This window comes from Leguminivora glycinivorella, chromosome 1, assembly GCF_023078275.1.
Source record: "Leguminivora glycinivorella isolate SPB_JAAS2020 chromosome 1, LegGlyc_1.1, whole genome shotgun sequence".
In the NCBI taxonomy this organism is placed as follows: Eukaryota; Metazoa; Arthropoda; class Insecta; order Lepidoptera; family Tortricidae; genus Leguminivora; species Leguminivora glycinivorella.
The window spans coordinates 26,717,639-26,733,685 of record NC_062971.1 but is presented as its reverse complement, the minus strand read 5'-3'; the positions used below and the strand labels follow the sequence as shown (position 1 = coordinate 26,733,685).

Here is a 16,047-nt window from a genome sequence, read left to right as displayed (position 1 = left end):
AAGTTGGCCAAAACGGCTTAATTGAATTTGCCAGAAAGAAAGGCGTGGTATTCAAAACTGAGATCAATTATCCAAAAAAACGAAACGGTCCGACACAGATAATTTCCTTGTCATTCTGATTTCCAAATTTCGTAACGATTGGTTAAGTTTTGGAGGAGGAAACAGTCGAGAGCGGAACCTCGATTTTTGCAGTTTTTACGCGGGATTTCGCGCCTGACCTGCAGTTGTCCCTATCGCACCAAATTTAGGGGCGGGGCTAAGTTTTTATATACGTACACTGAAATAAAGTGATGGGAAATACTCGACATCTAATGTCGATAATCTAGTGATGTGAAAAGTTATCGATATACTACGTCGAAATATCGACATACCGTGTTTGACGAACTTTTTAGTTAGAAATACGTACTATATTATACGTTCATATTTAAAATTGGTGGTCCAAAAAAGACCAGTCTGCTCCGAGACCACGGGGACAATGCCGTCCTTGAAACGTCGGAGGTAAGTGTTTAAAACATAGTAAATACGCGATTAAGTCCCGTTTGCAATTATAAATAATTATGTGTAAAAATCGTGAAAGTTTCAATCTGTATTATATATTCTGTGGAAATACTAAGTCCATATTTTTATAAGTATAGGTACGTAACAATTGCATACAGGTATAGGTTTATTTTATACATGCATAACTTTTCTCGTTATTGGTTTACTAGTAACAATTATAAAGTTATGCTGTATTTTACGATAGATTCCACGAATATTAGGCAACTATTTGGTATTCGGTCTTTTCAGCCATTTTGCCGAAAATTTGGTATTCTGTCATCATTGTTTATTTATTACTATTCTGCCGAACACCAATTAGGTAAGTAGTTATACTAGTCATATTATATGTACTTATTTACACACAATAAAAACAGACATAATATTAATAATTTAAGTCATGTTTTAAAATATTTAAAAAAACGATGGGCCTTATTTAGTAATACATAGTTTGTTCAGGTTGGTACCAGTACCTGCCCTTAATAAGGCCCAGTGCTTATATTTCTTCTAAGTTTTATCAATCATGCCGTTTTGTATATTTTCTTCGCAGACATAGAATCAAAAAATGCCCTAAATAGTTACTTCTCTAAATAAGTCCCATCGCTCGCTTCTTAAGTTTTATAACTTTGTGTAAACATTGTGTTCATGAATTCAATCATCAATTTTTGTGATAAGTATTTATACTACGGTCTGTCGTCTAAAACACATTTTTCCAGGACTATGCATTTAGGATATGGTACTCTAAATTAGAGGGGTTCAAGTCTTAACAAGCAGTGCGTCAAGGTCAATGTGGTCAAGATGGGCAGACTTTATTTCATATTAAGTTTAAAGGGACAAAATTAGGTACTTAATTAAAGTAGTGTGGGGTAGCCTGCTGTCCTACGGGGCAATAAATATTATAATGTATTGTGTTTATGTGTATTGTCTATCATAAGTACTGGGCGTTTGCGGGGTCGCCTTTCACTCTGAGGCCACCACTCAAATACTGGCGCTGTTGATAGCTCATCTTTGAAGATTATATCCGATCCATCTCGAAGTATCGAAGGTTGTGAACATGTGGACACATGGGCGGCATGGGCCTTATTTCATACCTGCATCAAATAAGACCCATAGTTTTTCTGTTTAATAATACTTACTTTTTACTTACTGCACGAAATTTTAGAACCATTTACACTTATCAAGTTATAAAATGTACATAACATTTCGAAACTTAATAGCCGGGCCTTGTTTGCATTGACATTACATATGTTAGTAGGTAGATGAAATGAGTATTACCAACGTTTTAATTCTGCGGTAACAAAAATGCTTTGCCGAAAAGTATAAATAAGATCTAAATAATAAAAGTATATAAATTATCTATACGTTTAAATAGCCTAGGTTTAAATTTAGCTGGCAAATTAGTTAAGCATTTTTATGGTTGGTATGCATGTTGGTAACCACGAAAAAATGCACATTTTATTACATTATGATTATGGTAAGTAATTAAATAATTAAATAAATATTGGGGACACCTTACACAGATCAACTTAGCCCCAAACTAAGCAAAGCTTGTACTATGGGTGCTAGGCGACGATATAGCGCAGGACACCATCGCGAGCGCAGACTTCTGGCCGAAAGGTGTGGTTTTTCGGCGATTCCGGGGCAACTTTCCGAATCCTACACCGGGGCAAACGACGCAACGGAGCCACGCTGTTACGTCATCGCCCAAATAAATTGTTTAGTTTTAAACTTTATTGTTTTTTTTCATGTTCTTACTTACTGTTTTTTTTTTCTTTTTTGTTATCTAAGTTTCGTGACGCATTGGTTTTACTGTAATGTCATGTAAACATGTTTTTACTAATAAATAAATAAATAATACATACTTAAATAGATAACATACATACATACAATCACGCCTGTATCCCATAAAGGGGTAGGCAGAACACATGAAACTACTAAAGCTTCAGTGCCACTCTTGGCAAATAAGGGGTTGAAAGAAAACGAAACTGTGACATTGCAGTGACAGGTTGCCAGCCTCTCGCCTACGCCACAATTTAACCCATATCCCACAGATAAATACAAAACCATACTTAAATAGATAAATACATACTTATATACATAGAAAACATCCATGACTCAGGAACAAATATCTGTGCTCATCACACAAATAAATACCCTTACCGGGATTCAACGAACGACGAACGACGACGGGAACCTAAGACAACATTAAAATTAGGTAGTTAATTAAAGTACTTTGAAGTAATCTGCTGTCCTACGGGATAAATATTATAATATATATAGGTATCCATATATTTTTATTATTTTCCTTCCGGCGACCGTCCTTTGTCACCCATGTTTCACAACTAAAGAGTAAGACGAAATTGACGAGTGAAGATGCTCTGACTGAAAAAATTACTTTTCATATTATTAATGTTTACCATTACACACAGAGCACAATCTCATCGGTAAATATTGTCAATTTAACTTTATTTCGACGTGCTTTTATCATAGCGCTCTTGAATAATACGATTTTGTAAAGAAAATATCTCCTAGATACATACTATCAATTGAGTCGCTTAGTTTCAAACTTGGGTACTTAAATCCATTCTGCTTTAAGATTGAATATATAAAAAATATATATTAACCTTGTAGCAGAATGGATTTATCCAGGTTTGAAGTTAAGCGACACAATTACGCTTAATTCGGTATGTAAGAAATACCTTATTTTTTGTTAAGTTACTGATGGGCCTTATTTCATACATGCAGCAATTTGGGAAAAGTGCACCTACTTAATGCACAATTGCACATGGACCCAATTTTTTGACCCATTTACACTTATCTAATTAAAAAATGTACATAACATTTCGAGACTTTTAACCGGGCCTTATTTGTATGTAGATTACAGATGCCCTTAGTTGGTAGATGAAATGAGTGTTATATACGTTTTAATTCTATGGTAACAGAAATGCTGATATGTAAGTATAAATAAGTTTTAAATAATAAAAATATCAAAAGTATCTATACGTTTAAGTGCCGATACCTAGGTTTAAATTTAGCTGGCAAATTAGTTAAGCATTTTTATGGTTGGTCTTGTTCTGTGCTAAGCCTTGTATTTCTAATTCTAGGTAGGTAATATGTATACACAACCCTAGAAAATTAGAAATATAAGATGCATATGTAGCTTTCCATCTGAAAAAGGTCCTTATGCTTCATATGCAATAAGATTTTGTTTGGCAGATTTTTTGTTAGAATTCTGCTAAAAAGTTCTAATTACCTATACTCTTGGAACATAATCCGGTGTCTGGTAAGTATAATAGGTACCAAATTGTTACCTAGTTAAATTTTCCTACGCTGTCACTTCTGTCAAACATGTGCAAAAAAAAAGAATAAGATTCACATACATTTTTGGTAGGTAAACACTGTCAACCAATTATGTAGAATCCTAGGCCACTAAAACCCTGTCGTATTGACACCGTCCTTTATTTGCTACAGAAGTCAGTTTTACTTTTACTGTGAAAGGGTCTAGATTGGCCTATGACCTAGGATTCAGATTAATTGGTTGATTGTACGTACCTACTCCTATAATATGGCTTCTCTTTGAAATCGAAAAGGTTTTAGCTTTTTACATACCGAATAACTTTATTTCGCTAACAATGTGACTATCTTAAAAGAAATCATCTTTTAAGATAATCACATCAAAGATAAGGAATTGTTTCTACCATTCCTTAAAACATTACAAATTTGCATTTTAGTCAAATCAGTACACTTAATATCTTCACGGAGTCCAAAACATTATGCATCAGAAGATTCAGAAGTCCGGAACTAGACAAATATAGAAAGCGCTTGAGCGCGAGTAAGTACTCGCGCCGGCGGCGGACGCGGGTGTGTGCGTGCGCCACGCGCACGCACACAGGGCCTCTCTGTGGGTTCCACCCCCGTCAGCGCGACGGCGATAAAGACCTAAAAATCTCAAATTTGAATTCGTGCTTCGGTATCGTATCCTCTTAAACTATGGGACCGGCAAGAAACACGGGACACATACCTATTTTCAAATTATCATGCATTAAATACATTTTAAATTGTGTACCATAGAGCTTAGCAAGATCCCGAGCAAGTTATTTTAATGTCATGTCACGTGTTGCAGTGTTATTCTCCTGTTACTTTCTTACTTTGTCACTTTCATCAGTGTGTCTATAATTAGGTATTACTGTAACTGGTACACAAAATACTGAGTCACTAAGAAAATCTGTTTGACTTAATTGCCTTAACGCGTTAAACCCATTTTACCCAGTGTTAATGAAATAATTATTTAGGGCGTAGGTAGTACTTTAAGTTAAACATTAACTCTGACTTACGTAAATGGCCGCCAGTCTTCAGATTCAGCTGTTTAACAGGGTTTCATTTAGTTTAGTGAGGGATAAATCCTTTAAATCTTAGTAAATCCTGCACCATTACGGCAAATTAGGTCTCAGGGTTGGGTTGAAACGAAATTACAAAATTTAACCCTATTAACTACTATTTAAATCTGTTCATGTGACAATTTTATTGCTAATACCTACCTCGTAGGTTTGGATTGTCAAACTTCCGTGAAGAATGTATAATTTTGTAGGTTTCACGCATTAAGCGAACCAACAATGCCCACATAGAAACGTTGTATGGCACATGTCTCCAGAGTCCAGACCCAGAGTGCTTTGACACATAACAGGCTCGACAAAAAGCGCGTTATCGACAGACCAGTACCAATAAGGGCAGAGCATTAGGACTGGTAGCTTCGTGGGTGGACTGGTCCCGCGAGGCCGCGGCGTTTTTCTAACGCCCTCTCGAGTACGGTAGTTCACATACAATCTTCACAAGCTAACATGACAAAAATATGTATACACGTCTCTAAGACAGCGATAATACGGTCGTGTATACATATATTTGGAATATTGGTTTGTAAAGATGTTTGTGAATTCGACTGTACCTAACTGTTCATGCCTCTGAGCGGACGAGCCGCTGCCCCGTGACGAGCTATTTGAGGTTAGGAAAAGGCACTTGACTGCTTCATTCAGTACTTTTGCAATTCAATTAAAATCACACTCAGAATCAGAATCATTTTCTATGGATCGTCTCTATCGGTGTGAAAAGTGACGTTTTTGTTTACATTGACACTTACAGATTCGATCCATAATTGTTCCAGATCTAGGACTTAGGATTTTTGGCGTTTATTAAAATTAGGATCAGGCCGTGGCACTTAAAACCGCACGTTTATAAATCAGTTTTTTTTACACTAATTACCTTGAACAAAAGAATAACAATAGTACATTACTACAGAGGCCGGGACAAAGGGGGTTGCCGGCAACCCCATTTCCCGCCGAGGTATGTATAGTGCTTTTCTCAAACATGGTATGAAATAAATAAAGTCTACTGAAAATAGTAACTTTGGATGGCTGTATCTCCTAAACGGTGCGTCGTAGCGCAAAAATAATCGAATTTTCGTTCCCCTTTGATACCCCGTATACGCTTATAAAAAAACAAAAAGTTAAAAAAAAATAAAAAAGAAACGAAAAATATTTTTTTTGTATGAAAACGCACCCAAAATCAAATATTGTCTAGGGCCCGTACCGGTTGCAGTCGGCACGTCTATAAAGCCCCTTATAGTTTTTTTTTAATTGGCTAAATACCTGGATGTTATGTCACAATTATCTGTGTTTGGAAATTAAAAAAGAGGACTTTGCCGGCCTTGGCCTGCAAGGTTTGTATGAAATTCCATTATCTATCAATCGTCCTAGCCGCACCTGGCAACGTCATACTTCGCTGCCAATTATAAGGCACATAACATCAATATTTCATACCATGTTTGAGAAAAGTATTTATATGTAAGCAACTTCTTTACGGGTGGTTCAACCACAACAGAGAGGTTAACACATTGCTTCCGGCTGGCGTAGGCAATAAACACTATCTTTCCGAATCACGTACAGTCGCTATCAAATATATCGGACCGCCCGGTGTTCAAAATGTCTAAACACCTTACTTCGTTGCTAAACACGCTCCGTAACGGCTTGTCAATAGTAGCCTGTTCAGATATTTTGAACACCTTGGCCGCTTCGAGGTATCTGATAGCGACAGTATTGAATTCAAATAAGCCTCAGTGAGACATGTGGGTGCTCCGGAGTTGAGTCGAGGCGCCGGCGCCGGCCCGCCCTGCGGTGAAGGGCCCGGAGAAATTAGCAACAATACACGAGGACATTCTATGGTAATTCATTGCGTGTCATAGAAAGGAATGTATGCATTATTTATATACTGTAATGGAAAATCTTCTCGTTACTGATGTTTAGGGTTTTAGTTACTGACGTTGACGACTTATTACACTACAAACACATCCTAGTCCCACATTTTAATAATAACCCAAGATCGATCACTTTAAAATAAAAACCGGCCAAGAGCGTGTCGGGCCACGCTCAGTGTAGGGTTCCGTAGTTTTCCGTATTTTTCTCAAAAACGACTGAACCTAGCATGTTCAAAACAATTTTCCTAGAAAGTCTTTATAAAGTTCTACTTTTGTGATTTTTTTAATTTTTTTTAAACATATGGTTCAAAAGTTAGAGGGGGGGGGACGCACTTTTTTTTCCTTTAGGAGCGATTATTTCCGAAAATATTAATATTATCAAAAAACAATCTTAGTAAACCCTTATTCATTTTTAAATACCTATCCAACAATATATCACACGTTGGGGTTGGAATGAAAAAAAATATCAGCCCCCACTTTACATGTAGGGGAGGTACCCTAATAAAACATTTTTTTCTATTTTTTATTTTTGCACTTTGTTGGCGTGATTGATATACATATTGGTACCAAATTTCAGCTTTCTAGTGCTTACGGTTACTGAGATTATCCGCGGACGGACGGACGGACGGACGGACGGACAGACAGACATGGCGAAACTATAAGGGTTCCTAGTTGCCTACGGAACCCTAAAAAGGCAGCCTAGAGTAGATAACAAAGCAAACTCTTGCGGTTTGATGAAGAAGAAGAAACGCTTCGTCTCTAAAGTTCTTCCATGTTAGTATGACGACAGTGACAGTTAGATTGTATAGTAATATTGTATAGTTCAGCACGGGACGCATGGTCGCGCGATAGACGATAAAATATCAGGCCGTCCCTATCGCACTTACAAATAGTGCGATAGGGACGGCCTGCTATTTTATCGTCTATCGCGCGACCATGCTTCCCGTGCAGCACGGAGCGTCACCGACTGACACTTATATAGGTGATTGTAATTTTGATACGACATCCATCTAAAGTCTCAAAAAATTGAAATGTATCTGGTGATGTCGGCTATCAATAATGAGCAAAAAACAATAGAATAGCAACATGTACATAGAAACACGTAAATCTATGATAATCTGACGTTGTATGCAAATGCTAAAGTTACGTGTCTGTTGCGCCCGATGGAGGAAGGAAAGTTGCGGGCGCTTCAGGGCACGCGGGGCGGGGCTGCAACTACTGCAAGCTGCACTTGTTGCACTACTTCCTTTAAGCTACGGTAATGCGCTTAGAGGAATCAGTTACCTTTCTAAACTAATACTGTGTTATCTAGATTAGATTATGGGTAACGTTTGCCGACGGAGTCATGTCCTTGCCGATTCAAAAGTTTATAAAAAGAGTAAACTGCTTTTGGCTATTTAAGGTGTAGGACCATAATAGTAAGCGCCACTTTAGATACCAATCGATTAATTAAATAAGTCGATGCATTTGGTATTGGATGCAGTTCGAACGGGTACTACAGTACATGGTCATCGGTCATCGGTTCTAAATACCGACGTACATGAACATTTAATACCTTTGACGATCTAGGTACCCAAACCCAACTCCAGTACCCAAAGATTGTCTGGAAGAGATCGCTCTTAAGCGATAAGACCGCCTGTTGTTACCTCTGTTTAAAATGTTTTTGTTTCTTGTGCATTACTTGTCAACTATGTGAGGTGTGCAATAAAGAGTGCTATATTGTATTGTAGGAAGAGTCAACCAATTGGAACCCTAGGCCACTGTAGAACTATGTCATAGTGACATTAGAAATCAGATTGTAAGAAATTTCTTACTGCTTGTCATTTTGACATGGTTGTAGACTGGCCTAGGGTTCCAATTGGTTGACTGTACATACTTATAAGAAGCGAAAAGAACTGCTTGAAGCCATTTAAGGTGTTAGACCGTAATAGTAAGCGCAAGTTTAGATACCAATCGATTAATTAAATAAGTCGACGCACTTAATATTGGATGCAATTCGAACGGTTACGTTACAGTACAATGGCCCGGCAGCCCTAATAGGAGTTTCCTTTGAACTAGTTGTTGCTCGCCCGTTTGTTGATGTTCCGAGAAATAGCTGGCTTTCCTTGCGGCGGATGTTAGAGAAATAAACGCTAAAATTGCGCTTGATTGATGATTAATCATCAAAAGTTCGATACCTTCTGTACCAGCTGTCTAATTCTAGTTTTCATCTCAATTTTATAACTTTGGCGATTTGCTGAGTATCCTGTGTATATCCAGTGGTACCTTACATTACATGCAACTTGGAGCTAGCCGGCAAAGCTGTCTTTGAGGATCATTGAGTAGTTATTGCAGACGCAGACACTAGCTATCAGTGGCGGCTGGTGAAAATTTCTGCTAGGCAACACTGAGCAAAAAAAAAACCTACCTTTACATTAGATTACTTTACTAGTAATCATTATAGGCAAGCCTGTGGGAATCGGCTTTTATGGATCAGCCGCTGCTGCTAGCTATGCATTATATTGAAGACTATATTAAGTGTACCGATACTCGCTTTCGCTTATTTTGACGAAAAGTCAATGTTTATAGTTTAGTCCAGTTATGGGGGCGTTGATGGACCTTTTAATACCATTAAGGAGTGTCCGTCACCCCTAACCCCTATCATAGCTCTATTACGGTAATCGCCAAAACATAGGGGGCGAACGGCTACCGTGTCATAAAGTGATTTGGTTTGGGTTCATTTCTGAAAATGATTAGTATGTATACCTTTTGGAAATAGAACCTTTTAACAGTATTGCAATAAGAAATTTGGCTTTAAAATCCGTTACATTTTGTAAATTATTCGTGTTTTGCTTGTACTATTATTCTGGGGTATTGCATTAATATCAATTGCTTCAAGGAATTTATCTAACTATAGTGTAGTGTAGGTAATAAACCTTCAGTCATGAAAACTATTTGGCACAGCTGCTGGTTGGAATGTTTATATTTTCGTTAAAGAATAATATTTGTCTTTACGAATGTGTAGATGAGTTTATAGTCATGTGCTGAAATTAATCAGGCGTTCGCAGTAAACCTAAATTCCAAAAATATTAATCGGTACTGATACTACTGATTGATCAACATTAATATAAGTAATGTAAGAATTGGTAGAATTTTCATTTTCGTTTCATGTTCATGTCTGAGTTATTCTGAATTGCATTCTATTGAAGTACTGCTGGGCAATTTAAAATCTGAATATAAATTGGTTGGAATTGGCCTGAGGCGTTCAAATGCACTTGTCGCTGTGAACCGGTATCATCAATTTTTATTCTTCCATCCCAGAGCCCAGAGGTATTAATAAAACGATATGAATCTTTGCTTCCTTTTCTATTCATGTCACGTCTACGTATTGAATTTATTTTAAGAGTCACATTATGTTACAAAATATCACCTTTAGTGAATGGACCTAATATGGAGCTAGTGACTTTATCGAGAAATATCAGCAGATTTTGATCTGGTAAGGCGGAATAGATAGAAAACTATACGTTTCTGATGTAAATCCTACAACTTAACTGCCCGGGTGGTCTGTCATACTCTTTATTGTTTACCTAATTAAAATTTTAGCCTAGTCATAAAACCGTGTCATATTGACATAATAATATAATATAGGTATACTCGGTATGAAAATATTGAAATTGCAGATAAATTGGATTGCACAAGTGATATATTGTATATTAAAGACATGAAACCCTTCTGGCCTAGTTATGGAATAATAACATGACAAATCGATAGGCCGAACCACGCGTGCAGCCGCACAAGTGTTGGTCATCGGCACATTCCCGCGGCGCACGCCGTACATTCTTGAACTTGCGTTGCATAGATATTGTTACATTGTTACATACATTCTGATCACTTGAAATTAATCGTAGATTCTAGAAGAACGATTTTTTTTTCGTGATACTTTTGTTTGCTTAGACAAAGAATGTTTTGTGCGAATGAGGCGAGTGCTTTGGGCACTTTGCGCCTGAGATAACGAAGGTTATGAATACATTTTAGCCGTTAATATGTTTCCTAATGGCTAAAAACCTGAAAGAGATTATTAGTTGACGGTACTAGGTATTTAATTTAGCTGCTTGCTGCTTATCATACTAAAAATCATATACACATTTTTGTAGGTATTAAGAAAAATCTTAACACAAATCATTACCAATCTTCTGGACCTTTACCGTCAAAAAGCATCTAAGAGACGACACTTGGAAAACGCGCGTGGATCCAGAATGAACGGCGTCTCGCAAGTGCATTACAACACGAAGTGCATTTTCTGTCTAATTTAATATTCCTGTTGCCTATAAGACCTACGTTAGGTATCTCGATTAGTCTATTAATAAAGTGATAGCAATTTGCCATAATATCTAATATCAATTTCTCTCACGCGTCCCACCGTTTCTCTGTCAGCAGTAATATTAATCAGTGGAATGATAACACTAATTGATCGGTTGTGAAGCCTCACTGCCTCCATCTCCGGTGGAGCCTGACACCACCACTTTCCCGCTTTTCTCGATCGCAACATTATAGATTATGAATTATAAGATTATGACAGTAAATAAACATAGTAACTACTTGGTTCCAGAATTAATTGCATAAAATGTGAAAGTTTATCTTTACTTCACTGTCAAGTGAAACTTCGTATGGATATAGTCTTCCTAATAATACCTTGCGATCTATCTTTTCTATAATTAGACACTTTTTACACAAAATATGGAAATAAAAAGTGAGATCGGAATTTGTATTATGGATGCAGCAATGGACGGGCGGAAACCATATTTTTCTTCTTTTGCCTGAATTGTAAATTTACTTCTCCCAAGCGGCCCAGTTAGACACGAACTGAACGTTTCTAATGGCTATACCTAATGTACGTAATGGGAAGGGATATCCGCAGGATCATATTAAATGACGCGTTTTAATAGCGTATTATATCTTCCTATTAGGCAGGGCTCACAGAACACCCCAGGGCTTGATTCATAGCATAACCATAAGGACCGGTACGATAGAGATCTTATCAGTAATCTCTGTAATGCTGAGAAACTCGACTTTTCCACTAATCATCAAGCTCCAAAGAAAACTAGTTAGACTAATGATAGAGGCGCCTTATTATGTGGGCGAACCACTGATTATTAGCCAGCTATGCTAACGCACGACTTCGGGCCAAACATGCAATGCACTGCCTTTTCGATTTAATAAATATTTATTTAGCATTATTACGATGGTTGACCATTGAGCAAGAGAAGCAATGGCGACAGTCACTTTGTTGGGTTATTAAGCCAATGCCACACAGACATTGTTTTTATTATTTAACCTGAATAACGCAATCAGTAGCAAATTTTATGAGATCGTTATAATACTTATAATTATTATTTTGAAGACTCGACCATGTCTCAAATTATTTTTCTCAATTTGGAAGTTTCATATGGTATCTGTGATAATTTAATAAATATCGTAATAACCTAACCACAAAATTAAAATTTTGAAAAACCCCCGACCGTTACATAGTGGTCCGATTTCATGAAATATGGCTAAGAACACTCCCGACTAACTCAGCTTTCAAACAAAAAAAAACGAAATCTAAATCGGTTCATCCGTTCGGGAGCTACGATGCCACAGACAGACATACACTCAGACAGAGAGACAGACAGACACGTGAAACTTATAACACCCCATCGTTTTTGTGTCGGGGGTTAAAAAATAGCTGGGTGCTTTCGAGGCCGATCGTACCTACTTGGCTTATATTGAACGCCGCCGCTCCCATTAAATCGGTTTGCAAATCATTCTGGGAAATTGAGGGATCGAGTACCCGCTTCTACCGTTTTCTGATTTAGGATCTGCCTTGAATTGAATTGCGCTCATGAGGCCTCACATATTATCGACAAATACGGATTTCAGACTTCTAAACTGCAAAACTACATCCACCCACATCACAAACTTGCGATGATTTGGTTTAGTAGGTAAGGTCAGTGTGGGGAAGACCGTCTACCCGGAAAGACCGTCTATTGACTATAACTTTTGTGTTTATATATCTACGCCTCTCACACCTCCGAAGGTATATCAGTTTTTCATCCTTAAGCCATTGGTCTTCAATACATATCCCTAAGACGAACACTAGTTAACAATAAACTTGATTCGTGTTTCGAACTCGAGCATCGAGTTCAACATGGTTCCGCAAAAAAATAGAATAAAATAGAAGCAGTCGGAATATTTGTATATCATATATGTAACGTACTCATTTAATAACCGTTCTTTCTGACTAGTACTATTAATCTACTCAAAACGCGTTCAATTTCTTGTTTTATGTTCTGAAATATGTAACTTAGAAATTGTGCCTACTCAGAAAGTCCGGCATAAAAGAGAAAGGCAAGACCGGCATACGATAAACAAGGAGTTGCCAACCCTTTTTAGGCTTTATTGGAAATAAGTCGAGTGTAAACAATATCAATATATAAGTACGTTTTTGGCTTATGATAATTGTACCGTTTTTGATTTTAACTTCGAAATACAGTTTTGGTAATGATTCGTATGGTGTTACTAATATCATTCGAAAGTATTAAATAAAAATGATATAGTTGTGAAGAATTATAAGTGGTGAACAGAACTAAGCCTACTTGCGATTAAATAACGACTTTAAAATGCCCTTGTAAAAAAAATAACTTTGTATCAACAATGCCAATTTGACGTATTTTAACAAAGGCTGTAATGGATAAATAGTGGGTAGTATTTTTTTATTTAGCATTTAATAGTACATTGTGCATCAAGGGAAGGAACTTGAATATTACTAACGAGAGTAAGTTAAATCGCGACGGCATGCCAGAGCGATTTAAAGACTCGAGTTTGTAATATTCATACTCCCCGAGTTACACACAATGTTTTTCATCACACTTGCAATATAAAAATATGTAAAAAGATAAAAAAAAATTGAATACAGTACTAGAAATTTCATAACTCCCTTGGGAGAACGATTTTTCTATAACTCACGCTCCGCCTGCATGCAAAATCACATTTAGTGTGCGAGTATGATGAAAAAAAAAATAACGCATTCATTCATATAAACTGTAGTGACTAAAGCAAAACCAAGCATTGCTAAGAAATGTTACCAAACTAATTCACGTATCTTAATATCCTATTACGTTTTCTTAATAACATAGTTTCAAAAACAGATAAGTAGTTGGATTTATATGAGCCTGTAACATCGTGACTAAATTGTATTCGCTGGTGTTCGTTGGAAAAACAGTATTATGCAATATCTGGACCTGAAAAGAAAAGGTTATGAACCCCATCTACGGGACATATGCCGGTCTTGCCTTATAAATAGAAAAATGCTTATATGTTCAAAATTTCAACGTTATTTTAATAATTATCTAGCACATTCTGGGCCCGTTATTACGTAAAATAACAATGATCATGATTTTGGAACCTAGTCTCATATGAAATTACGCGACAACAAGCACTAGACGGTCTTTCCGTGCTCATCGCGGGAGAACGGTCAACCCGCCGAGCCTTAAAAAAATTGATTTTTATCACTTAAAAGTACCTTATTTCACCAAAATACTGTAAAAGCTTTGTAAAATATAATATTTGCTATCCCATAGGACCATGCGCATTACGCCAGACTGCATTAATTATAGAGTTTTATCCACTCAAACTTTATTTCAAATAAACTATGCCGGTCTTGCCCGCACTGACCTTAATAATAATATATGTTTTGAAACTTTTGAATGATGTCTTGTTCACGATATTTTATCAAGAGATTGAATGTTCATTGGATTAGTGAAATGGAGTGCTGCTATTGAACTTTGAAGCAAAGGTTAATAATAATGGATGTAGGAAACAAATCAAATTATTTTCTTAAATATTTTTTATTTGTTTTTTAAGTAGTAACACTACTATATATAAATTATAAACTGAAATAGATACCATACACTAAAGAAAAAGCGGCGGCACGGCGGTCGGGGTGGTGTAGCGGTCGAACACGTCAGCCGCGATAGCTGGAGACCCAGGTTCGATTCCCGGCTTCGCCACCAGTGGGCTTGATCGCGTTTTCTTTAGTGTATGGTATCTATTTCAGTTCACAAAGGTTATAATATTAAATTAATAGGACAATTCAGATTTACTTCGCGTTGGAGGAATGTAACCTCGTATTGAGTGATAGTCTATATTATTGGCTGGTGTAAGGTATCAATAAGCAGTTCAGTTATTTGTGTGGCCCACATTTTGTCGTGATCGCACTGCATTCCATGCTAACGCAATCGTCGCGAAGGCCGTACGGCCATTATTGTCATTTGCTTATCGGTGATAACGGTACTACCAATAGGTATATTAAATTACATGACTCTTTCAATAACACTGACTAACTATTATACCGTCATTATACTTGTAAATGAGTTCACAAGAAGAAAAATATAATATTGTATCATGTGTGTTTGATAGGTTATCGTTTGGCAACTGTACTCTGTAGAATTTACAGGCCCTGTATAACATTGTGTTTTTTTTTCCGGTCATCTTGTCCCTAACCTTAGTTCTCACTATGTAATATCGAAACCTTTCACCCTGACACATTGATTACTATACAAAAGAAGATTTTCGTCAAATCGTGCTTGAAAAATCGCAAATCATTCGTGAATCATTTGATAGGTAAATTATGTTCGTCTCCAAAGGCCATTAGGCAATCGAGACAGAATAGGAAAGTGGAGTCTGATGACTTCGGAACTAATCATGAAATGATTACTGATCTGTAAAAGATTTTGCGGTGCCCATAATTAAAACTATTGGAAATGCAAATCGGATCCGCCCAATAATAATTAAGCGTCGCGTTCTATTTATATTTTCTACTTTTCTACTAATATTTATTTGGAAATATTCGCATACTAGATGGAGAAAACCTTTAATTAAATCCTCGTCATCAATGTTGTTCATCTTCGTAGCTTATGTAAACAGATTAACGTCTTATGAGGCGAAAATTATGAAGTACCACAGCGAAGTACACTACACACAACTGTAGGTAAATAATCAAAGAGCAAAATGGCGCTGGAAGCTAACTGGTAAACAAGTTCCCGTAACCGGCACCCTGCTTAGATACGAGGCATAAATGCAGTTTTCATTCAATCCGAAGTGGGACGCGTTTAGTTTTTATTTCTTTAGAAGATGATAACGGGCCATCGCCAATAGCCCCACTAGGTGCTTCCGTGATATGTAGACAGCCGGGATCCTTCTGTTTTTTTACTTGAATATCAGTGTCAAGTTTAATTTTACGATTTAGA

At 36.9% G+C, this 16,047-nt stretch overlaps 1 protein-coding gene across 2 annotated transcripts in view; it reads left to right on the top strand.

Moving 5' to 3' along the window:
• LOC125228729 (anaphase-promoting complex subunit 11-like) overlaps nt 1-16,047 on the top strand; it is a 60,876-nt gene that overhangs the window by 43,540 nt on the left and 1,289 nt on the right. The gene's annotated exons all lie outside the window — the stretch shown is intronic.